The sequence below is a fragment of the Bos indicus genome, chromosome X (assembly GCF_029378745.1).
Source record: "Bos indicus isolate NIAB-ARS_2022 breed Sahiwal x Tharparkar chromosome X, NIAB-ARS_B.indTharparkar_mat_pri_1.0, whole genome shotgun sequence".
NCBI lineage: Eukaryota > Metazoa > Chordata > Mammalia > Artiodactyla > Bovidae > Bos > Bos indicus.
The window spans coordinates 97,297,985-97,324,588 of record NC_091789.1 but is presented as its reverse complement, the minus strand read 5'-3'; the positions used below and the strand labels follow the sequence as shown (position 1 = coordinate 97,324,588).

The 26,604-nt window shown below is 41.5% G+C and overlaps 2 long non-coding RNA genes across 2 annotated transcripts in view; both read right to left on the bottom strand.

Moving 5' to 3' along the window:
* The window catches only part of LOC139181649 (uncharacterized), a 168,331-nt gene that overhangs the window by 42,949 nt on the left and 98,778 nt on the right, over positions 1–26,604 (bottom strand). The gene's annotated exons all lie outside the window — the stretch shown is intronic.
* LOC139181381 (uncharacterized) lies at positions 6,147–7,651 on the bottom strand. Its single transcript, XR_011565357.1, has 3 exons — positions 7,551–7,651; positions 6,939–7,077; positions 6,147–6,535 (listed from the first exon to the last, which is right to left on the bottom strand). It is a non-coding gene; the product is annotated as an uncharacterized lncRNA (long non-coding RNA).

Genomic DNA, 26,604 nt, shown 5'->3' with positions numbered 1-26,604 from the left:
TCTGTCTTGGTGCCCTGGTGCCCCTGCATGTCCCCACTTAGGCTATGTAGGCAAGGCTAAACTGCAGGCTGGCTTGAACCTTGTCAGAGAACCCCCTGATTGCTCTTGCAGCAAGGAGAGATAAGCAGCCTGATGAAGAGCTGCTATGAGGCCATTTCTCACCTGCCTCCTCATCCAGCTGGAGGTGACACAAAGTTGGTACTCATCCACCTCTGGTTTCAGTTGAACATAGGATGGTCTCCCTAGCCCCAGCTGAGAGTACAGCTGTGAACTACAGAGCTGCTCAGTGCCATAGGGCACAACTGTGGGCTCCTTCCTGGCAGAGACCCACCACCTGTAGTGCCTGTTACTGAGCCCTTCCAATTCAGTGTCAAACCGCAGGACTAGGGACAAGGCAACTGACACCAGGGTCATATTGCTTCTGCACTGTCTGTAAGGTAGAATCTGAATCCATTCGGGTTCATTGTCTCCTTACTGGCCAAGCCCGTAGAAGGTGACAAGCCTAACAACTGCAGTGGTGCCCTGAGGCCCTGTAGCTCCTGCGCTGCGACTTAGGGACTGGCTGCCTGACTACGTGACAGAGTCTGGTGTTGAGTTGTGTGATGTTGCGTGACCAGAATACTGGCTTATTTTGTCATCACACACAGCAAGGAGCATGGTTTTCATTACATGCTATGACTTAGGGTAGCCTTGTCTGTCCTCGTTAACAAACCAACCTTAGAATGGATGCCATGTCTGATACCAGCTATTGAATCTGCTATTGAATCAATATATTTACTTAGACAAAATATGTTTCTGAAGTCCAGTTCATTTTAAAAGTTAACCTTATATCCTACTTGAAATTCAAAATCTGTATCACTTGTGAGAGAATTGTAAAGGTAAATGTTTAAATGAAAAAATGGAGTAGAATAAGCCAAATCCTTTTGCAATGTAATGCCTACTTCACGTTATCTTGTTTATTCTTCATAACAAATATTTACTGTAAACTTGTAATTTCCACTTTAGAACTGGAGAAACAGATCCAAAGGATGTAAATACCTTTCTCACCTTCACTCAGTATGTGTCAGAGCCAGTACTGATACTCTGAGTTATGTCACGTGCTGACTCTTTGTGACCCCATGGACTGTAGTCCGTCAGGCACTTCTATCCATGGGGATTCTTCAGGCAAGAATACTGGAGTGGGTTGCCGTGGCCTCCTCCAGGAGGTCTTCCCAACACAGGGATCAAACCCAGGTCTCCAGCACTGCAGGTGGATTCTTTACTGTCTGAGCCACCAGGGAAGCCCAGTTATGTCATGTCATAGCCAATAAGGAGACAGAGCAGATAAGACTCAAGTCATTTTGTCTCACGAAGTTCCCTTCATTCCTTTCCCTTTTCTTCTAGCTAGGATCTAATCTTGTCAGAGAGCTCCATGACTAGGGGCTTTGTCACATACTTTTTGGTAAAGTTGGGATACTCTTATTTAAGTCTTGTGGTAGATTTGAACCTCCCATTTTCAATCCTTTTGGACCTAGATTTTCATACCTTTGTAAGGGCACAACAGCTGCTGTTTATAATCCCGTTATTCGCTAAGCAGAGTGAAGTCTGAATAGGTCCTTTGTTGCAGAAATATATTTTTTTGGTGCATGACGATGCAGATGGGGGCTCAGAGATGTAAGCGTTGTTATTGTATTAATAATAAGGATATAAGGGAGGAATCAGACAGCTGGAGGACTTCCCCGTAGCTCAAACGGTAAAGAATCTGCAGGAGACCAGGTTTCGATCCCTGGGCTGGGAAGATCCTCGGGAGAAGGGAATGGCAATCCACTCCAGTATTCTTGCCTGGAGAATTCCATGGACAGAGAAGCCTGGTAGGCTACAGTTCATGGGGTCACAAAGAGTTGGACACGACTAAGTGATTCACACATACATACATACACACACACACACACACACACACACACACACACTCACAGACAACTGGAGGGCTTCTGAGATCTGGTGACTATCAAGCCAATGGAGGATGTCATGGAGAAGAAAAGATGTTTGTGGCTGTTCTCTCCCTGCACCCAAAAACCGTTGGAAGGCAAGTCAGAAATGTGTGAAAGATATGCTGTGCCATTTGCCATGCAATTTGACAGCAGTTCTTTTCCTGTCTCCCTACAACCTTTGACAATGGCTTTGGCATTCCATTTCTCTATATATTAAGTTTTTAAAAATGTTTCTCTGTCAATGATTTCATCAGGGACACCGTATGAGATTTGGGTGGCACATTTTGTAAACCCATTTATTCAAGAGAAGACCAAAGGCTTTTATGAATTTTTTATGTGTGCGTATATATATAGTATATGCATGAACATGTAGATTACACCTAAAGAATATGTTATGACCCAATTTTTTTAACCCTAGAAATGCAAGGGTGGTTTACATGTATAAGGTTACCAATGCAATTCACCACATTAATAGAAAAATGGAGGGAAAACAATTCTATGATCATCACAATTGATGCAGTATAAGTGTTTGATGAAAATTAATCTATATTCAAGACAGCAAACTAGGAATAGAATGGAACTTACTCTGATAAAGTATATCTACAAAAAGCAACGTAAACAGGTTGAAATGGAGAAGATTTTTCATTTCCTATTGGGAAAAATGCCGTTTATCCCCTGCTTTAGTCAAGACTATTCTGGCCACGTTTGTTCAATGGTGCAAAATGAGGACAGGTTTAAGGTTTAAGCCAGTAGAAACTGTTGATATTCAAATATAATAGTATATTTTGAAAAGCAAAAATAATCTAGATCTAAATTTGTGGAATTAATATGCATATTTAGAGGAATTGTTGGACAGAAAATCTATATATAGACATTCTATCTCTACAGACAGCCTCAACTAGACAATAAAAATCACAAACCATGAATTTTCAATAACATTAAACACCCGGGGATAAATTTAACAAAAAATGTGCAAGTAGAAAACAAAACTTTATTGACCGACCTTTAATAGTCAAATACACAATATAAGAACAGCATAGATGGTTTATCTTCTTTCAAGCAAATGGCTGCCCTTCACCTATAATATAAACATTAAAAAAGTTACTTAGCAGAACTTTATTTCGATGACAGGAGAGGTATACAAAGTTCACTGCAGTTGTAGTTTTATAAAATGGACTAAAACGGGAACACTAAGGGCGACCTTTGGCTTACCTTCAGTTAATCCTCTCTAGAGATTTTATAGACTTCTCAGGCATGTTACCAGTATTTTTAAAAACACACTACTCTTGCTAGTTATACAAGAAAAGGACACTGAGTTCAGACAAATGAAATCAATGGAACCTATCAGAAGGTAGTTTTCAGTAGAAGGCAAAACTGTTTTATAATACACAGTTTTATATTATATATAAACTTAATATAGAGATATTATATTATATATATTATATATTATATATATATATTATATATAAAACTTAATATAGAGAGAAATGGAATGCCAAAGCCATTGTTAAAGGTTGTAGGGAGACAGGAAAAGAACTGCTGTCAAATTGCATGGCAAATGGCACAGCGTATCTTTCACACATTTCTGACTTGCCTTCCAAGGTTTTTTGGGTGCAGGGAGAGAACAGCCATAAACATCTTTTCTTCTCCATGATGTCCTCCATTGGCTTGATAGTCACCAGATCTCAGAAGCCCTCCAGTTGTCTGTGAGTGTGTGTGTGTGTGTGTGTGTGTGTGAATCACTGAATTTTACACATTCAGTAAAATATCTAACAACAAAAAGCACCCTAAGGAGAACAAAATACACAAAAACTGAAACAAAAAATCCCAACAAAGTATCATTTAAATGCATTGGTTTGAAATAATATTCCCGAATATAGGATAGCTAAACAGTTGTTATCTCTGTTACTGCTTAAGTGAAGTAAATAAAAAGGCCAGTATTACATTTGTTTCTTCTCTACTGTGGAAAACTGTAGAAATTTTCATTTGTTCTACTTTATCCCTGATATGGTTGTTTTAAGTCGGTTAAACATTTGTCCCCTTTTTTACCTGGGGCCCTCATGTAATTCTAAATGTTTTTTTTTCACCCTGGGAAGCATTCCAATTGGTATAATAAATTATATGTGACACTAATTTTAAGTCATTACTATCACTGGCGACATGGTGACATCAAAATGTGAAGCAGAAATAGGACTGTTTCTCACAGCAACACCAAAAAAAAAAAAAAGGAAAGAAAGAAAAAAAAGGAGAGAAGAAAAGGGAGAGCAAGAGGGACTATGAGTGACAGAGAAAAGCAAGTAGGAAGAGAGAAAGAAAATCTGGAAAAGCAGATTTTTTTGTTTCTAAATGATAATGGCTTTTGAGAGAAAACTCTGACCAATTTCAAAAGTTCATCCACGGTATTTGTGATGTTTAGTTATTTAGTTACTGTGGGGTATGTTAAATAATATTTGTTTTTCTACCCTACTAGCCATTTCATCAATATTCTGAAAATATTTGAGTTCCAGATTATACTGTTTTAATTCTGTAATATACTAACTGTTAGTGTCTTGTTCATATTTCTAATTATGTGTACATGGGCTTTGTCCATTTGCTTCACAATGATGTAAACTAGAGGAATGGACTGGCAGTTTGGGGTTGGCAGATACAAACTATTACATTCAGAATGGATAAACAACAAGGTCCTACTATACAGCACAGGGAACTAATGTCCAGTCTCCTGTGATAAATCACAACGGAAAAGAATATTAAAAAATGTGTGTGTGTATATATATATATTAAAATTATGTAAACTAGCACATTGTCTTTATTAGTTGAGTTTATGTTCCTCTTCCTAACAATTCATACCTGTCTTTTAATAAATATCTTTTTCTTTTTCCCTTAGGTTTATTCTGTTGCTCTTTTTCTTACCTTTTATGTTAGATGTAGGATTTTATATTTATGTACCTTGTAATTTAAGTATTTTTCTTTTTAAATACCACACATATTTAGGGCTAAGATTTTTCTATGAGAACATTTTAACCATGTTCTGTAGATACTTGAAAGTCGTCTGCAAGTTGTATTTTCATCTAATTGTTCAAATGGAATGGAAAAAAATGTAAAGTCAAAATATTTGGAAGGCTAATACACAGTAAATTCTTCCCTAACTATGAAGTTCCTCCTTTAAAATCAGAATCATGCAATTTATTGTCAGTAAGTTGGAAAACAGGTATGTGAAAGATACTAAGTTGATTACGCAGGAAAAACTAGTTACAATTTTTGGCCTTCAAGACTTTTTAAACTCATGTATCAAAGAGGAAAAATAACATACTTGATACGGTTAGAGAGGATTATATCATGAGGCTCAGATTTTTATTAGTTCTTTAAGAGTGAGAGTGGGGTATATGGCAAAACCTTCATAGTATTGTAAAGTAATCATCCTCCAATTAAAATAAGCAACCTCCCGCGCCCCTCAAAAAAAAGACCAAACGTGGGGGCAGGTAGTGTGCTTAGCATATGTATCTTACTCACACCTGCCTTGAATATCACTGACTAAATGCACTCTCTCAACTTGATCAGCCACAGAAACAGGAAACTAGACTATCTTTGGCCATTTTATTATTCAGTCGTTTCATGCTTCCCTGGGGAAAGGATTTAAAATGCAACTATTTTTTAAAGAGCTAGAGGATTCAGAATTTGAGAGAATTTAACATACATCAAGCAGAATGTTGGCTCATTTTCTTTTATAAAAAATTAATTAATTGATTTTAATTGGAGACTAATTACAATATTCTGGTGGGTTTTGCCATACATTGACATGAATCAGCCACAGGTGTACATGTGTCCCCCGTCAGAAAATGAAATCTCAATTCCCCTGTTATAATTTGACTCAAAATGACATTTTATGATAAATACATCATACAAAACAGAGTATTCTTGTATGCATTCCATCAAAGAGAATTAGAGAATGCAAAAATTAGCATTGAAAAATCAGCATCTGCGTGTATCTGTTCTGAATTCACAACTTAAATGAGTAAAGTTGAGTTTAGCAGTTAAGGGATTTCACAGAATCACACACATTATGCTAAGCTGGTACTAGAACCTACTTGGATGCCTAAGCATATTTCATATAAACTGATATTTATTACAAATGCATTCCATATTTGCTACAAGCAGAAATTATAAAAGAACCCGAAAATAATTAGCTGTTGCTTAAAGTACTTTTACTCAAGAGAAGAAAACGGTTCCCTATTTTCAATTCGATATGGCTTTGATCCTGTCTGTTTCTTTATTTGAAAGTCTGTAAGTCAGGCATTCAGGCATCTGGGGTCCGAACTACCTTTCAAAGAATATGTGAACTCTGTTATTAAAATAATAGTAATGTTCCCTCTATATTAGTAAAGATATAATATTCTGAAAAACAGAAACCACATAAGTTACTTTCTGAATGGATGACATACCTGCTTCTGGCATTTCACCAGGCTCTGTATTTGATGCAAACTCCTCCCCGACATCAGGAGCATCTCCACCTTCACCCCCAGTCTTTGCCAGAGCCAATTGCTGGAGATCAGCTTCCAGGCCAGAATCTTTAAAAAAATGCATCAATTCAGCTGTAAAGCATACAATATAAACAAGGGAATGATGATATTCATTCCCTCGGTGTTATGAATTAAAAGCCTTAGGTTAGTATGCTAAAAATGTGATGAATAAGAACCTCAGGAGCATTATTCCAGGAATGTTTTGCTGGAGAAAAAGGAAAGCAGAATTTCCCGAATGTTATTACCATTTTCCTTTTCCAGGGTTCTCCTCAGACAACTTAGTTGCCCCCTTCTCTTTGTCTTGAAAACAAGGGAAAATTTGAGGGACCACACTGACCTGCAAACTATACTCTCCTCAGTTTTTTAGGAACTGTCTGAAGTCCTTTTCTAATGTTTCCTTTCCTCTTCTTACTGGTTATGTCTTAAGGCATGAGGCACAGATACACTTTACCTTCAAAGGGATCCTTCTCCTCTTCTTCATCACGATTCACTGGATCCTCTCCATGTACTTCCTCCTGTCTAGGTGTGATATCCTGAATCTCAGCTGGCGGTTTCTCTTGTTGACGTTGCTCAACACTGGGCTGCTGGTCCTAGGAGAGAGTGCATGCAAAGAAAAACTTTTGTTGTTAATACATCTAATAGCATAAATATACATAATACATAGATATATCTGAGCATAAGTAAACCTAACAACATTTTCCCAACACAATTCTATGTACTTACTTTTAATAAAGTTACTCTTCCCACAGAGAAGTCAGCTCCCATAAGAGTTACCCAGGAAGACTTTGGAAGTTACTTAAATCTATGTTGGGATGGAAGTATGCAGCCTGTTGTTAATAAGCAGGAGGAGGGAGTCACTGGGCACATTTCCAGGGAATTTAACAGTATAATCATCCAGGCAACACTGGACTATAATATATCTGGATCAATGTTCCTTCCTAAGACAAAGTGTCACCCTTTATCAGCATGGAAGACCTTTATCACCACATGTGTACTACTTAACATGATTTTCTCAAAAATAAACTTGTGCTAATAGAAAACATCAAATGGTAAGGTTACTCACAACCACAGGTTCATCCACCTGGGAGCAATCTTGCTTTGTAGGTCCCAATGTTGATGCCACTTGCCCACTCATATTTCTCCCTGAAAGCAGAATATTGTGATTTAGAAAATGTATTTAAGAGTACAGCTATATTTGATCACTTTTATGACCTTATGTTGACTTGTTTTTTTTTTTTAATGTGAAAATACTTTCAAACGAAAACTCTGGTTAAGTATGAGTGTACATGCATTTCAATTACACCAAATACAGTCGCTTGCAAAGCCATTTGTGTCTTTGGGAAGCTGGCAGAGACATCACCTTAAGGTACACAAGAAGGCTGAATTTTTGTGAGGACGTTTGATTTCACAACAGACTTCTCCATCATGAAGATCTTTAGTGAAATACTGCTAGGAATTCAAAAGCTCAGGACTACTGCTCATGTCACACTCCTATTCACCAGACCTATTTTCCCCAACTCCCTTGGAATTCAGTTGGAACACGAAGAAAGGCTCAGACTTTACAGCCTGACTATGGCGATTTTCTCAGTGTCTGGGGCTGAGGTGAGGCTGCATACAGAGCAACCGGTCCACTTCTCTCTTGGCACCTTACCACAAAACCCGCAATACAGTCACAACCCCACTGCGGTCCGGTTTCTAGGCCTTTCCTTAATCGCCCACCCCGCCCCCTGCCCAGGTCCCACTGCCGGCCCCAGATTCTGTGCTCTGTCGTCAGTTCCAGGGCCCCAATGAACCAAATATCTCAAATAGCACCCCCAAGTCTCCCCCCACCATCATCCTACCGCCTGCCCTCCTCTGCCCACTGCCCTTCCTCTACGGCCATCAAGGCAAGAACTATGGAGTCGCGACACTTGTGAGGAGAAAGACGACTATCTTGAGGGCCTTCCTCCTCAACGGCCCTAGATCACACTGCCCGATCCGCGGGAAACTTGCTGGCTCCCCCTCACAGGCACACACACTTAAACTCCAGACAGGACAGACCTGTGAACCTACCTGGTGAGTCTTAAGTAGTGAGAAAGAACCGGGACTGAATACAGACCCGTCTCAGGCCCAACGCTCCTCACAGATCGCTCAGGACGGCGTATGGGCACCAAGGCGCATGCGCAGCAACGGATGTGCACGCACACACTGCGCATGCTCACTGAGTTGGGCATGTGCAATGCAGGTTGCGTTTTTCCTGCCATTGAGGTAGAGTCCTGGAACCGCAGGGTCTCTGCAGGATGAGAAAGGGGCTTGAAGGCTACATTTTTTTCCTTCCAGTGCAGTCTTTCTTATGCACCCACAAACTGTGGTGATAGGTAGTCCCAGGTTACCCTTAGTGGAGAATGTGTCTCAGAAAGACAGTCATGACAGAAATAGATATTACGTTTTTTCATTCTTTTTTCTTTATTCTGCTCTTCAGCAGTTATTTCCACCATTCTGTCTTCCAACTCACTTATTTGTTCTCCTGCTCAGTGAGTCTCATATTGATTTCTTCTAGTGTATTTTTCATTTCAGGTATTGTGTTTTCAACTTTGTTTGTGCCTTATTTCTTCTAAATCTTTGTCAAACATTTCTTGTATTTTTTTAAATCCATGCCTCCATTGTATTTTCAAGATTTTGGATCATCTTTAATATCCTTACTCTAAATTGTTTTCCAGGTAGTTTCCCTATTTCCTCTTCATTTATGTGGTCTTTTAGGTTTTTTACCTTGCTCTTTTGTCTGTAACATATTTTTTGTCATATCATTGTTTTTGTTAGGCGGAACTGTGTTCTTCACTCACTGCTTGATTGGCCTGAGAATTTTAGCACTGGAGTTTGCAGGCAGTTAAGCAGGGCCAGGACCAGGTGTTTAGATGTGGCCCTCCAGGAGACCTCACTCCAAATAGTATTCCGTGAGGTCTGAGTGTCTCTGTTAATCCAGCAGTTTGGACTTGGTCCTCCCACCACAGGAGCTCAAGCTCATGAATCAAGATCCTGCAAGCTGTATGGCAAACCAGGAAATAAAGGAAAAGAAAAGAAATGTGGAAGACAATGACAAATAATAAAAAATAAAATGAGTAAGAAAACTAACAGATAAATTAGAAAAATTAAACATATAAACGAAACAATCACTGGAAGGTAAGACACAGCTACACTAGCAAAATAGGGAAATTTTTAAAAAGGTAGAAGAAACCTTTGCTGTAAGGGCAGGGCTTAGGAATGGTGGGGCTCAGGAAGGGTGGCTTAGGCAGGGGTGTGGCCTATGCTGAGTGTGGCCTGGAGGGGGCCCCAGAGTGCCTCCAGTTTCAGAGTACAGAGGAGTAAGCCCCAGGCCTCAGCAGGTTCCTGGAGTTTGAATGGGGGGAGTGGGGGCAGAAATACCAGGTGCATTCCTCCATAACCCCAAAGGTCCTTCCCCATCCCCACAGATCCCCTCGAAGTAAGAGTGACTCTCCAGGTGTGGGAACTTGTCCTCCCCTAGCTGCACCTCAGGAGCACTGATCACACCTAGCCTGCACATGTCCTTCCCCCTCGTTTCACTCTTCCCCACACCATATAGGGTTGTTTGGGTGTTCTTCTGGTCCGCCTGGGATTCAAGGCTCCTTGCCAGTATCCAGTAGGTGCCCAGGATGTTTCACTTTCTTGATAGTGTCCTTTGAAGGATAAAAGTTTTCATTTTGATGATTCCAAATTGCCTGTTTTTGTTTCTTTTGGTGCTTGTGCTTTTGTAGCATATCTAGGAAATCATTGCCTAATCCAACAGTAACATTTACATCTGTTTTCCTCTGAGTGCTTTATAGTTTTAGCTCTTATATTTAGGTTTTTGATCAATTTTTAGTTAGTTATATACAGTGTGAGGTATAAGTCTAAACTGATTCTTTTGGTTGTGAACATCCAGTTATCCCAAGACCATTTCTTGAAACATTATTCTTTGCCATTGAATGGCCTCTGCACCCCTCACAATAATCAATTGACCACAGAGATATGGTTTTGTTTCTTGCATCTCCATTCTATTCTGGTATCTGTCTATATACAGTCCTTATGTCACTACCATTGAAGGAGGAAACAGACAGAACCGGCTCCGACTTGAAAGCAGGACTCCATCTTGGGCTGGACTGTGGACTTTGAGCTATATGCCCAGTATCTATGGAAACGACATACCAACTGGAAAACCAGAGCCCCTGGGTGGAAGAGCCCCAGGGCTCATACCTAGACTCCCCATCACCTAAAAGAATACCCTAATTATCTGTGTAACTGAAGAGAATCATAAATTCTATTATGCTTATTGGGGTATGACCACAGGCCTACTGATAATTGTCCACTGTTAACTACCTAGGCTTAAGGCATATGAATCATGGGTTAAGTTTGATTATATCTTTCTTTTCCTTTGTTCAGACTAATTTCAGGGAATTTGGGGAAGTGGGTTTGGGCACATACACTTTAGGGTATACAAGGTTTTTGCAAAAACTGGTCTGGGTCCTCCGCCAAGAGGAGACTCTGCCTTGGGCGCGCCGGTGTAATAAACTGCACTCCACTATCTGTATTGTCCTTCTGAGTGAGTTTGTTTCCTGGAACGCGTGGCTATAACACCATATAATGTCTTGATTATTTTGGCTTTGAAGTGGGTTTTGTAGTTGGGAAGTGTAAGTACTTGTTCTTTCTTCACCCTGTTTTGGCTATCCCAGGACCCTTTCAATTCTTACAATTCTAGGATCAGTTTGTTGATTTCTGGGGGGAAAGAACAGTTTGAATTTTGATGGGGTTCTATTAGGGGAGTACTGCCATCTTAACACAATAGTAAGTCTTCCAATCCATAAATGTGAGATGCCTTTCCACTTATCTACACTGTCTTTAATTTCACCCAGCAATGTTTTGTAGTTTTTATTGTACAAGTCTTGACTGTGTATAGAAATATATCTGCTCTTTGTATATGACCTTGTATTCTGTAAACCTGTTGAGCCCCTGTATTGGGTCTAATAGTTTCTGTGGGGAGAGGGTGATTCTTTAGGATTTTCTATACACAAGATTATGTCATCTGCAAATTGAAAAGTTTTACATCTTTTCCAATGTAACTTCATTTTATTTCTTTCCCTTGCTTAATTACCCTGTCCAGAAGCTCCAGAACAATGTGGAATAGAAGTGGTAAGAGATGATATCCTTCTATTGTTCCTAATTTTCAGGGGAAGTCAGTACTTCTGCCTTTCATCATTAAGTACGATGATAGCTGTGAGTTTTTCAGAGATGTTTTATATCAGGTTGAAACTGTTGCCTTTTACTTCTAGTTTGAGTCTGTTTGTCTTGAAGGGACCCTGAATTTGGTCCAATGCTATTTATGTAGGTACTGAGATGATAATGTGGTTTTGTCCTTTATTCTGTTGATGTGGTGTATTAATGTATGGATGTGAGAGCTGGACTGTAAAGAAAGCTGAGTGTCGAAGAATTGATGCTTTTGAACTGTGATGTTGGAGAAGACTCTTGAGAGTCCCTGGGACTGCAAGGAGATCCAACCAGTCCATCCTAAAGGAGATCATTCCTGGGTGTTCATTGGAGGGACTGATGCTGAAGCTGAAACTCCAATACTTGAGCCACCTGATGCAGAGAGTTGACTTGTTGGAAAAGACCCTGATGCTGGGAAAGATTGAGGGCAGGAGGAGAGGGGGACAACAGAGGATGAGATGGTTGGATGGCATCATCGACACATCGGCCTTGGGTTTGTGTGGACTCCGGGACTAGGTGATGGATAGGGAGGCCTGGAGTGCTGCGGTTCATGGGGTCGCAAAGAGTTGGACACGACTGAGCGACTGAACTGATGATGATGACTGATTAACTTATTTGAGTCTTAATATTAAATCAAAGTTGCATTCCTGGGATAAATCCTACTTCCTCATGGTATATAATTTGGTTTACTAGTATTTTACTCGGAGAAGGCAATGGCACCCCACTCCAGTACTCTTGCCTGGAAAATCCCATGGATGGAGGAGCCTGGTAGGCTGAAGTCCATGAGGCCACTAGGAGTCCGACATGACTGAGCAAATTCACTTTCACTTTTCACTTTCATGCATTGGAGAAGGAAATGGCAACCCACTCTAATTTTCTTGCCTGGAGAATCCCAGGGACAGAGGAGCCTAGTGGGCTGCTATCTATGGGGTCGCACAGTGTCGGACATGACTGAAGAGACTTAGCAGCAGCAGCAGCAGCAGCAGTATTTTACTAAGAATCTTTGTGTCTATATTCATAAAAATATTGGTCTGTGGTTTTCTTTTCTTGTGTTGTCTTTTTTGGTTTGGTTTGGTATCAGGGTAACAATGGCCTCATAAAATGAAGCAGAAGAATTATCTTCTTTGGGGCTTCCCAGGTTGCACTAGCGGTAAAGAACCTGCCTGCCAATGCAAGAGAGGTAAGAGACGCAGGCTCAATCCCTGGGACAGGTAGATCTCCTGAAGGAGGGCCTGGCAACCCACTCCACTATTCTTGCCTGAGAATCCCATGCACAGAGGAGCCTGGAGGCCTATAGTCCATAGAAACGCAAAGAGTCAGACATGACGGATGCAATGCGTGCACATTAACTTCCTTAATAAAGTTATTCATCCTTATTTATGTTTGAGTGACCTTGGTTAGTCAGTATTTTTCAAGAAATGTTCTCATTTTATCCAAGTATCAATTTTTTGGATAACATTTTTCTGCTCTCCTTTCTTAAATAGTTTATTGAAGCATAATTGATATACAACAAATGGTATATATTTACTGTGTACAATTTGATGAGTTTGGGCATATGCACACAATGATAATATCATCACCAGAATCAAGATAATAGACATACCCAACCCATCCTAAAATTTCTTTGTGTCCCTTTGTTTGTTTCTTTTCTTGTTAAAGTGTGTGTGTGTGTGTGTGTGTGTGTGTGTTTGTGTAGTGAGAACGCACTTTTAGATTTACATTCAACAAATTTTGGGTCTTCCCAGATGGCTCAGTGGTAAAGAACCACCTGCCAGTTCAGGAGACATAAGAGACTCAGGTTCGATTCCTGGATCAGGAGATCCCCTGGAAGAGGAAATGGCAACCCATTCCAGTATTTTTGCCTGGAAAATCCCATGGAGAGAGGAGCCTGGTGGGCTAGAGTCCACAGGGTCACAAAGAGTCCAATACGACCAACCATGCAAGAAATTTTGAATAACCTTTTTTTTAAAATCTTCCTTCATTGTGCATTTAATATCTGAGAGCTCTTTACTGCTGTCTCCTATGGTATTACTGAAGTTGGTAATTAGTGTCACTCTTCTTTCTCTCTTTCTTTTTAAATCAATCAGGCTATAGGTTTATTATCATATTAATCTATTCACAGTATCAGCCACTGGTTTCAACTGAATTTTTTGGTACTACTGATTTTCTGGTTTCTATTTAATTGATTTCTGCCAAGATGTTTGTTATTCTTTTTTTTTTTTTTTTGCTGGATTTGGGTTAAATTTTGTTGTATTCTAGTTTCTTAAAGAAGATTATTGATCTTTGAATGATAATTGGCCTTTTCCCTTTTTTTAATACAAACATTTAATGCTATAAATATCCCTCTGTGAATCTTTGGCATCACCTCATAATTTTGATATATTGTATTTTCTATTTCTCCTTTGATCCTTGCATTAATTTGAAGTTTTGTTCAATTTACAAGCAGTTTGTGATTTTCCAGGTCACTTTCCATAGTTAATCTTTATTTTAATTATTTTTTGGTCAGGAAATATATTTTGTGTGATTTCAGTCCTTTTGAACTTAGTAAGGTTTTTAACTGGCATATTTGGTTGAACTTCCATATTCACTTCAGAAGAATATGTATTTAGTTTCTGTTGCTCAATAAATGGGTTTCCCAGGTGGCGCAGTGGTAAAGAATCTGCCTGCCAACGCAAGAGAGGCAAGAGACATGGGATCAATCTCTGGGTCTGGAAAGTCCCCTGGAGTAAGAAATGGCAACCTGCTCCAGTATTCTTCCCTGAAAAATTCCATGGACACTACCCTCCATGGGGTCTCAAACAGTCGGACACAACTGGGAGTGGGCACGTTCTATAAATATCAATTAGGTCAAGTCGGTTAATAGTATTGTTCAAGTCTTCTATATATTTTTTCATTGTGTTGCTCACTTACTGTATTAATGGCTGAGCGTGAAAAGTGAAAGTCTTCAACTACAACTGTGGATTGTCTGTTTCTCCTTTCCATTCTATCAGATTTTGGCTCCTGTATTCTGAAATTGCATACACATTCCTGACTATTATGTCTTCTCAGTGAATTGAATTCTCTATCATTATGTACTGCCCTTTATCTTCCGCAAAAAATCTTCATTCTGAAGTATACTTTTATGATGTTAATTCAGCCTCTCCAGCTTTCATTTGATTTGGGATTTGGAGGTATAAGTATTTCCACAAATTTAATTTTAAATTATTAGCTATAATAATTTTTTTATTATTAGGTATAATAATTTTTAAATTATTAGCTGTAATAATTAATTATAAATTATTTAAGGTGAGATTATTTTTTTTACCATACATAATGTAAGGTCTTTATTTATCTGGCTTCATGGATCTTTGCTGCTGCACTTAGGCTTCTCTCTAGTTGCAGTGTGTGGGCTTCTCTTGCTGCGGCACAAGGGCGTACTTGCCAGACCAAGGATCAAATCTGTGTCCCCTGCATTGAAAAGCAAATCCTGAACCACTGGACAACCAGGGGAGTCCCCCAAAATAGGTCTTATAATTGACGTGTGTGCGCAACTTACAATTAGTGGGTAAATCGTTCAGTTTTAAATCTACTATCTGGATGTGCTTTTCTTTATATCATGTATATTTTTTAGTGACAAGTTTCCCATTTCTTTTCTTCATTTAGATTGGTTATTTCTTTATTAGTCCATTTTATTGCTACTATTGGCTTTCTAGATATACATCTTATTAAAAATCTTTCTAGGGAATTCCCTGGTGGTCCAATGATTAGGATTCGGTGCTTTCATTGCCATGGCCCCAGGTCCAGTCCCTAGCCAGGGAACTAAGATCCCATGAGCTGCATGTATAGCCAAAAAAATCTTTCTGGGGTGGCTCTAGAGTTTACAATATGCATTTTATACTTCTTACAATATGCCTTCAATTGATGTTATACCCATTTCTTACATAAGAGCCTTCAGTTCACTGCAGTTCAGTCACTCAGTTGTGTCGAACTCTTTGATACACCACGAATTGCAGCACACCAGGTCTCCCTGTCCATCATCAACTCCCGGAGTTCACCCAAACTCCTGTGCATTGAGTCGGTGATGCCATCCAGCCGTCTCATCCTCAGTCGTCCCCTTCTCCTCCTGTCCCCAATCCCTCCCAGCTCAGGGTCTTTTCCAATGAGTCAACTCTTCGCATGAGGTGGCTAAAGTATTGGAGTTTCAGCCTCAGCATCAGTCCTTCCAATAAACACCCAGGACTGGTCTCCGTTAGGATGGACTGGTGGGATCTCCTTGCAGTCCAAGGAACTTTCAAGAGTCTTCTCCAACACCACACTTCAAAAGCATCAATTCTTCAGTGCTCAGCTTCCTTCACAGTCCAACTCTCACATCCATATATGACCACAGGAAAAACCATAGCCTTGACTAGACGGACCTTTGTTGGCAAAGGAATATCTCTGCTTTTGAATATGTTATCTAGGTTGGTCATAACTTTCCTTCCAAGGAGTAAGCGTCTTTTAATTCCATGGCTGCAATCAAAATCTGCAGTGATTTTGGAGCCCAAAAAAATAAAGTCTGACACTGTTTCCACTGTTTCCCCATCTATTTCCCATGAAGTGATGGGACCAGATGCCATGATCTTCGTTTTCTGAATGTTGAGTTTTAAGCCAACTTTTTCTCTCCTCTCTTTCACTTTCATCAAGAGGCTTCTGAGTTCCTCTTCACTTTCTGCCATAAGGGTGGTGTCATCTGCATATCTGAGGTTATTGATATTTCTCCTGGCAATCTTGGTTCCAGCTTGTGCTTCTTCCAGCCCAGCCTTTCTCATGATGTACTCTGCATATAAGTTAAATAAGCAGGGTGACAATATACAGCCTTGACGAACTCCTTTTCCTATTTGGAACCAGTCTGTTGTTCTGTGTCCAATTCTAACTGTTGCTTCCTGACCTGCATATAGGTTTCTCAAGAGGCAGGTCCGGTGGTCTGGTACATGGTGTATTTCCCTTTCCTTCCTGCTATCCTTAGTGCTATTGTTTTCTACATTTTATTTTTACATGTGTAACAAACACCACATTGCGCTAGTAATATTTTGTTTTAGACGATTATCATTTCAAGACATTAAATATTTTTAAAATGTGTATTTATAAAAAGGTTTTCACCATTTCCAGTATTATTCACTTCTTTGTATAGATACAAAGTAGCTTTTGATATAATCTTCCTTTTCCCTTAAGAACTTTATTAACAAACTTTATAGGGCACATCTGTTAGCAATGAATATTCTCAGATGTTTAGTGTGATAATCATTGGTTTAAGTATTTCCACTTCATCTTCATTTTCAAAAAAGTATTTCTACTAGTTATAGAATTCTGGATGGCATAAATTCTGATGAGAATTTTTCTGCCTTTCTTAATTTTGTTCCTGTGTATGAAACGTGGCTTTTTGTTTCTCTTTCTGCCACTGCTGATGTCAAATCAGAATCACTGCTGATGTTTGAGTCAATCTTCCCATTTGTTGAGCTGACCTTCAGTTATTTTCTGGCTATAGCTATTTTCAATCCAATACAATTTTTTACTATATGCTAGACATGGAGAATTTTACCTTGTTGGGTTCTAGACTTTAGGATAGGAGTAATAGCAATAATGATAATTCCTTTCAGTGATGTTGGGATTGATCCTGTGATGCATTTCAGATGCTTAGAAGGAGATTTATCCTTTTCAGGCCTGATTTCAATCATTGTTAGACTGGACAAGAGCAGTCACTAATCTAGGGCTAATTAGCCCCACTACTGAGGTAATAAGTTGTGAGTAATGTACAAGACACCTGCACATTCTGAGTGTTTTCTTCCCTCCGGCAGGTAAGAAGAACTGTCTCCATCCCTCTGTGAGCTCTGGGATTCCTCCACCCAATCCTTTTCCGTGGTTCTTTTCTTGGCCTTAGGTGCATCCCCCCCACACATAAGCTGATCAGAATTTGTAGGGGACTCCCAGAGATCAGATCAGATCAGTCACTCAGTTGTGTCCGACTCTTTGCGACCCCATGAATCACAGCACGCCAGGCCTCCCTGTCCATCACCGAATCCTGGAGTTCACTCAGACTCATGTCCAACGAGTCAGTGATGTCATCCAGCCATCTCATTCTCTGTCGTCCCCTTCTCCTCCTGCCTCCAATCCCTCCCAGCATCAGAGTCTTTTCCAAGGAGTCAACTCTTCGCATGAGGTGGCCAAAGTACTGGAGTTTCAGCTTTAGCATCATTCCTTCCAAAGAAATCCCAGGGCTGATCTTCAGAATGGACTGGTTGGATCTCCTAGCAGTCCAAGGGACTCTCAAGAGTCTTCTCCAATACCACAGTTCAAAAGCATCAATTCTTCAGTGCTCAGCCTTCTTCACAGTCCAACTCTCACATGCATACATGACCACTGGAAAAACCATAGCCTTGACTCGACGAAACTTTGTTGGCAAGGTAATGTTTCTGCTTTTGAATATGCTATCTAGGTTGGTCATAAATTTCCTTCCAAGGAGTAAGCGTCTTTTAATTTCATGGCTGCAATCAAAATCTGCAGTGATTTTGGAGTCCAGAAAAATAAAGTCTGATACTGTTTCCACTGTTTCCCCATCTATTTCCCATGAAGTGATGGGACCGGATGCCATGATCTTTGTTTTCTGAATGTTGAGGTTTAAGCCAACTTTTTCACTCTCCACTTTCACTTTCATCAAGAGGCTTTTTAGTTCCTCCTCACTTTCTGCCATAAGGGTGGTGTCATCTGCATATCTGAGGTTATGGATATTTCTCCAGGCAATCTTGATTCCAGCTTGTGTTTCTTCCAGTCCAGCGTTTCTCATGATGTACTCTGCATATAAGTTAAATAAACAGGGTGACAATATACAGCCTTGACGAACTCCTTTTCCTATTTGGAACCAGTCTGTTGTTCCATGTCCAGTTCTAACTGTTGCTTCCTGACCTGCATACAAATTTCTCAAGAGTCAGACCAGGTGGTCTGGTATTCCCATCTCTTTCAGAATTTTCCACAGTTTATTGTGATCCACACAGTCAAAGGCTTTGGCATAGTCAATAAAGCAGAAATAGATGTTTTTCTGGAACTCTCTCGCTTTTTCCATGATCCAGCGGATGTTGACAATTTGATCTCTGGTTCCTCTGCCTTTTCTAAAACCAGCTTGAACATCAGGAAGTTCACGGTTCACATATTGCTGAAGCCTGGCTTGGAGAATTTTGAGCATTACTTTACTAGTGTGTGAGATGAGTGCAATTGTGCGATAGTTTGAGCATTCTTTGGCATTGCCTTTCTTTGGGATTGGAATGAAAACTGACCTTTTCCTGTCCTGTGGCCACTGCTGAGTTTTCCAAATTTGCTGGTATATTGAGTGCAGCACTTTCACAACATCATCTTTCAGGATTTGGAATAGCTCACCTGGAATTCTATCACCTCCACTAGCTTTGTTCGTAGTGATGCTTTCTAAGGCCTACTTGACTTCACATTCCAGGATGTCTGGCTCTAGGTCAGTGATCACACCCTCATGATTATCTGGGTCGTGAAGATCTTTTTTGTACAGTTCTTCTGTGTATTCTTGCCATCTCTTCTTAATATCTTCTCCTTCTGTTAGGTCCATGCCATTTCTGTCCTTTATCAAGCCCATCTTTGCATGAAATGTTCCTTTGGTATCTCTGATTTTCTTGAAGAGATCTCTAGTCTTTCCCATTCTGTTGTTTTCCTCTATTTCTTTGCATTGATTGCTGAAGAAGGCTTTCTTATCTCTTCTTGCTACTCTTTGGAACTCTGAATTCAGATGTTTGTATCTTTCCTTTTCTCCTTTGCTTTTCGCTTCTCTTCTTTTCACAGCTATTTGTAAGGCCTCTCCAGACAGCCATTTTGACTCCCAGAGAACCCTGTGCAAATATCTGTAGTGCTCGATCCTGTGCTGTCTCTTTCTCTTTCTCTCTCTGTGGTCCTCCCTATCTCCACCCAACTTCACATTCTGTTAACCTGTGTTCCAGGAATTCTACAATATACTCCTTTGCTCAGTTGTTTCCAACTCTTTGCGACTCCATGGACTACAGCACACCAGGCCTCTCTGTCCCTCACCATCTCCCAAAGTTTGCCCAAGTTCATGTGCATTGCATTGGTGAGGCCATCCAGCCATCTCATCCTCTGATGCCCTCTTCTCCTTCTGCTCTCAATCCTTTCCAGCATCAGAGAGTTTTCCAGTGAGTCAGCTGTTCACATAGGACGACCAAAATACTGGAGTTTCAGCTTCAACATCAGTCCTTCCAATGAGTATTCAGGGTTGATTTCCCTTAAGATTGACTGGCTTGATCTCCTTGCTATCCAAGGGACTCTCAGGAGTCTTCTCCAGAACCAAACTTTGAAGGCATCAATTCTTCAGCACTCTGCCTTCTTTACGGTCCAGCTGTCACAACCATACATGATTGCTGGGAAGACCATAGCCTTGACTATATGGACCTTTGTCGGCAGAGTAATGTCTCTGCTTTTAACACACTAAGCTTCTCAGAGCTTTCCTGCCAGGAAGCAAATGTCTTCTGATTTCATGGCTGCAGTCACCTTCTGCAGTGATTTTAGAGCCTAAGATGGGGACATCTGTCACAACTTCCACCTTTCTCCCTCTATTTGCCATGAAGTCATGGGGCCAGATGCCATGATCTTAGTTTTTTTAATATTTAGTTTTAAGCCAGCTCTTTCACTCTCCTCCTTCACCCTCATCAAGAGGCTCCTTAGTTCCTCTTTGCTTTCTGCCATTAGTGTTGTATCATCTGCATATCTGAGGTTGTTGGTGTTTCTCCTGCCTATCAGGATTCCAGCTTGTAACTCATCGAGCCCGGCATTTCTCATGATGTACTCAGCGTATAGATTAAACAAACAGGGTGACAACAGACAGCCCTGTCGTAGTCCATTTGGTAACTCAAATATTACATGAGTACGGGGCTGGAGAAAGATTTCATTAGTGTATCAGTACATGGACTACACAGGTCATCACACTCCACAGTCTCTGCTTCCAGGGCCTACCACAGGGGTTAGTTATTGGTGCCTCCCTGTTCCTTTCAAACACGTTTCTCTGTATTGAAAGTGCACACACACACACACTCACACAGAAGAGGCCCCACTTTGGGCTTCAAAATGCTTTTGCTTCCCCTCCCTCAAATATTAACAACACGACCTGAACAAGTTCCCTCTGAGACAAGACAAGGATTTATAACGATTTTTCACCCTGATAGATGCTACCACAATGCTGTCCATCAGTGGTGCAGGAGAAGTAAAGCTTGTTGACTCCCTCCTCGCATCATTCTTGGAGCAGACACTCTGTTACAGTTAACAGGAGGAAAACTTGTTAGAGTTTAAAGGTCTAAACGTAGACCTTTGCTCATCATGGAGTTCACCAGTTGTGTAGGAGGGAGATCGAGCAGGGTTAGAAACGCAAATGGAGAAGGCAGTGGCACCCCACTCCAGTACTCTTGCCATGGACTGAGGAGCCTGGAAGGCTGTAGTCCATGGGGTCGCTGAGGGTCAGACACAACTGAGCAACTTCACTTTCACTTTTCACTTTCATGCATTGGAGAAGGCAATGGCAACCCACTCCAGTGTTCTTGCTTGGAGAATCCCAGGGACAGGGGAGCCTGGTGGGCTGCCATCCATGGGGTCACACAGAGTCGGACATGACTGAAATGACTTAGCAGCAGCAGCAGCAACAGAAATGCAAATAGTCAGGTCCCAGCCAGGACCAACAGAGTGAGTGAAAAATGGCTCCCTATGGGGGGTCTCACCTCCTGGGGGTGCTGGAAGATGAGGTGTGAGACTGGAACACTCCATTGTGCCTGCAGAGGTGGGAGGCACCACCACAGGAGGTGGGAGGTACTACAGGGGAGAGACTTCCATTTGGCAACAATGCAAGTCCTGCGTATGGAAGGACAAAACGTCCACCACGGCCAAGGTGACCAACCTCAGCCTTTGACACAGATAGGGAGGCTGCTATCTTGGCGACCCAGGCCTCAAATCCGGACCAAGGGGAATCCCCTTTCTCACTGACACATCCCCAGTCAGTGGCTGCTTTAGTGAGGTCACTCAAGGAGTCAGCTGGCATCCTGGGGCGCGTCTCTGAGTTTTAGGTAATCATTCTTCTGAGTTGCAGTGTCCTAAGCACTTCTAATCAAACTCATCACATGGACTACAGCCTTGTCTAACTCGGTGAAATTATGAGCCAGGCTGTGTAGGGCCACCCAAGATGGACAGGTCATGGTGGAGAGTTCTGACAAAACGTGCTCCACTGGAGAAGGTACTGGTACACCACTACAGTATTCTTGCCTTGAGAACCCCATAAACAGTATGAAAAGGCAAAGAGATATGACATTGAAAGATGAACTCCCCAGGTCGGTAGGTGCCCAATATGCTACTAGAGAAGAGTGGAGAAATAACACCAGAAAGAATGAAGAGACGGAGCCAAAGCAAACACAACGCCCAGTTCTGGGTGTGACTGCTGATGGAAGTAAAGTCTGATGCTGTAAAGAACAATATTGCATAGGAACCTGGAATGTTAGGTCCATGAATCAAGACAAATTGGAAGTGGTCAAACAGGACATGGCAAGAGTGAACATCGACATTTTAGGAATCAGTGAACTAAAATGGACTGGAATGGGCGAATTTAATTCAGATGACCATTGTATCTTTTACTGTGGGCAAGAATCCCTTCGAAGAAATGGAGTAGCCCTCATAGTCAACAAAACAGTCTGAAATGCAGTATTTGGGTGCAATCTCAAAAACGACAGAATGATCTCTGTTTGTTTCCAAGGCAAACCATTCCATATCACAGTAACCCAAGTCTTTGCCCCAACCAGGGATGCTGAAGTTCAATGGTTCTATGAAGACCTACAAGACCTTCTAGAACTAACACCCCCAAAAGGTGTCTTTTTCACCATAGGAGACTGGAATGCAAAAGTAGGAAGTCGAGAGATACCTGGAGTAGCAGGCAACTTTGGCCTTGGGGTACAAAATGAAGCAGGGCAAAGGCTAACAGAGTTTTGCCAAGAGAACGCACTGGTCATAGCAAGCACCCTCTTCCAACAACACAAGAGAAGAGTCTACACATGGACAGGACCAGATGGTCAGTAATGAAATCAGATTGATTACATTCTTTCCAGCAAAAGATGGAGAAGCTCTAAACAGTCAGCAAAAACAAGATCAGGAGATGACTGTGGCTCAGATCATGAGCACCTTATTGCAAAATTCAGACTTAAATTGAAGACAGTAGGGAAAACCATTAGAACATTCAGGTACAATCTAAACCAAATCCCTTACAAATATACAGTGGAAGTGACTAATAGATTCAAAGGATTAGATCTGATAGACAGAGTGCCTGAAGAACTATGGACAGAGGTACGTGACATTGTACGGGAGGCAGTGATCAAGACGTTCACGAAGAAAAAGAAATGGAAAAAGGCAAAACGGTTGTCTGAGGAGGCCTTACAAATAGCTGAGAAAAGAACACAAGCTAAAGGCAAAGGAGAAAAGGAAAGATATAACCATTTCAATGCAGAGTTGCAAAGAATAGCAAGAAGAGATAAGAAAGCCTTCCTCAGTGACCAGTGCAAAGAAATAGAGGAAAACAATAGAATGGGAAAAACTAGAGGTCTCTTCAAGAAAATTTGTGTTACCAAGGGAACATTTCATGTATATATGGGCATAATAAAGGAGAGAAATGGTACAAAGCTAACAGAAGCAGAAGATATTAAGAAGATGTGGCTACAATACACAGAAGAACTATACAAAAAAGAACTTCATCACCCAGATAACCATGACGGTGTGATCACTCACCTAAAGCCAGACATCCTGGAATGCAGAGTCAAGTGGGCCTTAGGAAGCATCACTACAAAGAAAGCTAGTGGAGGTGATGAAATTCCAGTTGAGCTATTTCAAACACTAAAAGATGATGCTGTGAAAGTGCTGCACTCAATATGCCAGCAAATTTGGAAAACTCAGCAGTGGCCATAGGACTGGAAAAGGTCAGTTTTCATTCCAATCCCAAAGAAAGGCTATGCCAAAGAGTACTCAAACTATCCCACAATTGCACTCATCTCACACGCTAGTAAAATAATGCTCAAAATTCTCCAAGCAAGACTTCAACACTATGTGAACTGTAAACTTCCAGGTGTTCAAGCTGGATTTAGAAAAGGCAGAGGAATCAGAGATCAAATTGCCAACATCCATTGGATCATTGAAAAGGCAAGAGAATTCCAGAAAAAATATCTACTTCTGCTTTATTGACTACACCAAATCCTTTGACTCTGCGGATCACAACAAACTGTGGAAAATTCTTAAATAGATGGGACTACCAGACCACCTTACCTGCCTCCTGAGAAATCTGTATGCAGGTCAAGAAGTAGCAGTTAGAAATGAACAGGGAAGAGTAGACTGGTTCCAAAGAGGGAAATGAGTCCGTCAAGGTTCTTTATCGTCACCCTGCTAATTTAACTTATACGCAGAGTATATCATGAGAAACGGTGGCCTGGAAGGCGCACAAGCTGGAATCAAGATTGTCTGGAGAAATATCAATAACCTCAGATATGCAGATGACACCACCATTATGGCATAAAGTGAAGAGGAACTAAAAAGCCTCTTGATGAAAGGGAAAGAGGAGAGTGAAAAAGTTGGCTTAAAACTCAACATTCAGAAAACTAACATCATGACATCTGGTCCCGTCACTTCATGGCAATTAGATGGGGAAACAATGGAAACAATGAGAGACTTTATCCTCTTGGGCTCCAAAATCACTGCAGATAGTGACTACAGCCATGATATTAAAAGAGGCTTGTTTCTTGAAAGAAAAGCTATGACCAAACTAGACAGCAGATGAAAAAGCAGAGACATTACTTTGCCACCAAAGGTCCTTCTAGTTAAAGCTATATCTCCAGTAGTCATATATGGATGTGAGACTTGGACTATAAAGAAAGCTGAGCGCTGAAGAATTGATGCTTCTGAACCGTGGTGTTGGAGAAGACTCTTGAGAGTCCCTTGGACTGCAAGGAGATGAAACCAGTCAATCGTAAAGGAAATCAGTCCTGAATATTCATTGGAAGGACTGATGCTGAAGCTGAAGCAGCAATACTTTGGCTACCTGATGAGAAGGGTTGACTCAGTGGAAAAGTCCCTGACGCTGGGGAAGATTGAGGGCAGGAGGAGAAGGGGGTGACAGAGGATGAAATGGTTGGATGGAATCACTGCCTCAATGGACATGGGTTTGAGCAAACTCTGGGATATAGTGAGGGATGGGGAAGCCGGGCATCATGCAGTCCATGAGGTTGTAAAGAGTTGGACATAACTGAGCTACTGAACAACCACAATTTGAAATGTTTCAATCCCTGATAGCTCAGCTGGTAAAGAATCTGCCTGCAATGCAGGACACCTTGGTTCAATGCTGGGTCGAGAAGATCTGCTGGAGAAGGGATAGGCTACCCACTCCAGTATTCTTGGGCTTCCATTATGGCTCACCTGGTAAAGAATCTGCCTGCAATGCAGAAACTGGGGTTTGATCCCTGGGTTCGGAAGATCCACTGGAGAAGGGAAAGGCTACCCACTCCAGTATTCGGGCCTGGAGAATTCCATGGACTGTATAGACCATGGGGTCACAAAGAGTCAGACACGACTGAGCGACTTTCACTTTCAGCAGGTGTAGTAGTTGTTTCCCCCCTGTCTTATTCTCACTTGTCAACCTTCTATTTCAAAAAGCAAGAGGAACTTTTCCACACACTCCCTGCCTGCCCCCAGCACCAAAAGCGCTTCCCAGGTGGCACAGTGCCTGCCAATGTAGGAGACAGGAGGACACGGGTTAGATCCCTGAATTGAGAAGATTCCCAGGGAGAGGCAATGGTAACCCACTCCTGTATTCTTGCCTGGAAAATCCCATGGACAGAAGAGCCCAGCAGGCTGAAGACCATGGTGTCACAGAGAGGCAGACAGGACTGATCACCCATGCACCCACCCCCAACATTCAGGTGACTTGTTCCCAGTGTGTTCAATGCACTCCTGCCTGACACACAACTGCAGGAAGACTTCAATTACTTTTGCAAAGGAGAGGCTAACAGGCATTCATTTACATTTTGGAATGACAGGAAATGTTGGGAAAAGTTAGAATGGCCTTGTCGTTTTCCCCTTGGGGTGTGACCTCCAGTTCCCCTGCCCTTCTCAAGTTGGAAGGCTTCCCCAGACTTCAGGCCACCAGACAGCTGAGCCAAGGGGCCTCACCAGAGAGCAGGGCTCAGAAGCAGAGGCAGGTTTGAAGAAAGCAGACATGTAAATGACAAGGAAGGTTTCCCAGGGCTGGGTGTACAATGGGGCTCCTAGCTGAAAGCTTTGCTGTGGAGGTGATGATGTTCTGCAGGTTTGGGAATAAGATGGAGAGAGGGGCAGCTTTATGTCACACAGAGGATGTATTAGGAAACAGCAGGGTGTCCCTGCTGCATTTTGTCAGAGTCACAGAAAAAAACCCATCCTCCTCAATGGCATTTCCACCACTGTGCCTGAGGGAGACCTTGAAAACAGTAGCAAGAAACTTGCCCCCACGGAGGGCCTCAAGGAAGGCAACCCCATACCTCAATGGTCTGGACAAGGAAGCCTGGTTAATGGAAGCAGCAGTGGACGACTTCACAGTCAATTCAGATAGATCAACCTCTCACTTTCTCTCTAGACAGCTGTCAGATGGAGACATCAGGAGGTCACAAACACCTCATGTCTGAAGCCTGGCAAGTGACAAAGTATCTCAATCGAGACATAAATGCCCAAGTGGCTCAGGGTTTCAGTCCCTGCAGCACAGGACCAAAGACAGAGCAACTCCCTCTGGGACCCTGGTCTCCCACTAGCTGTGCAGCATCAGAGCCTGGATCCAGACTCACAAATACCCC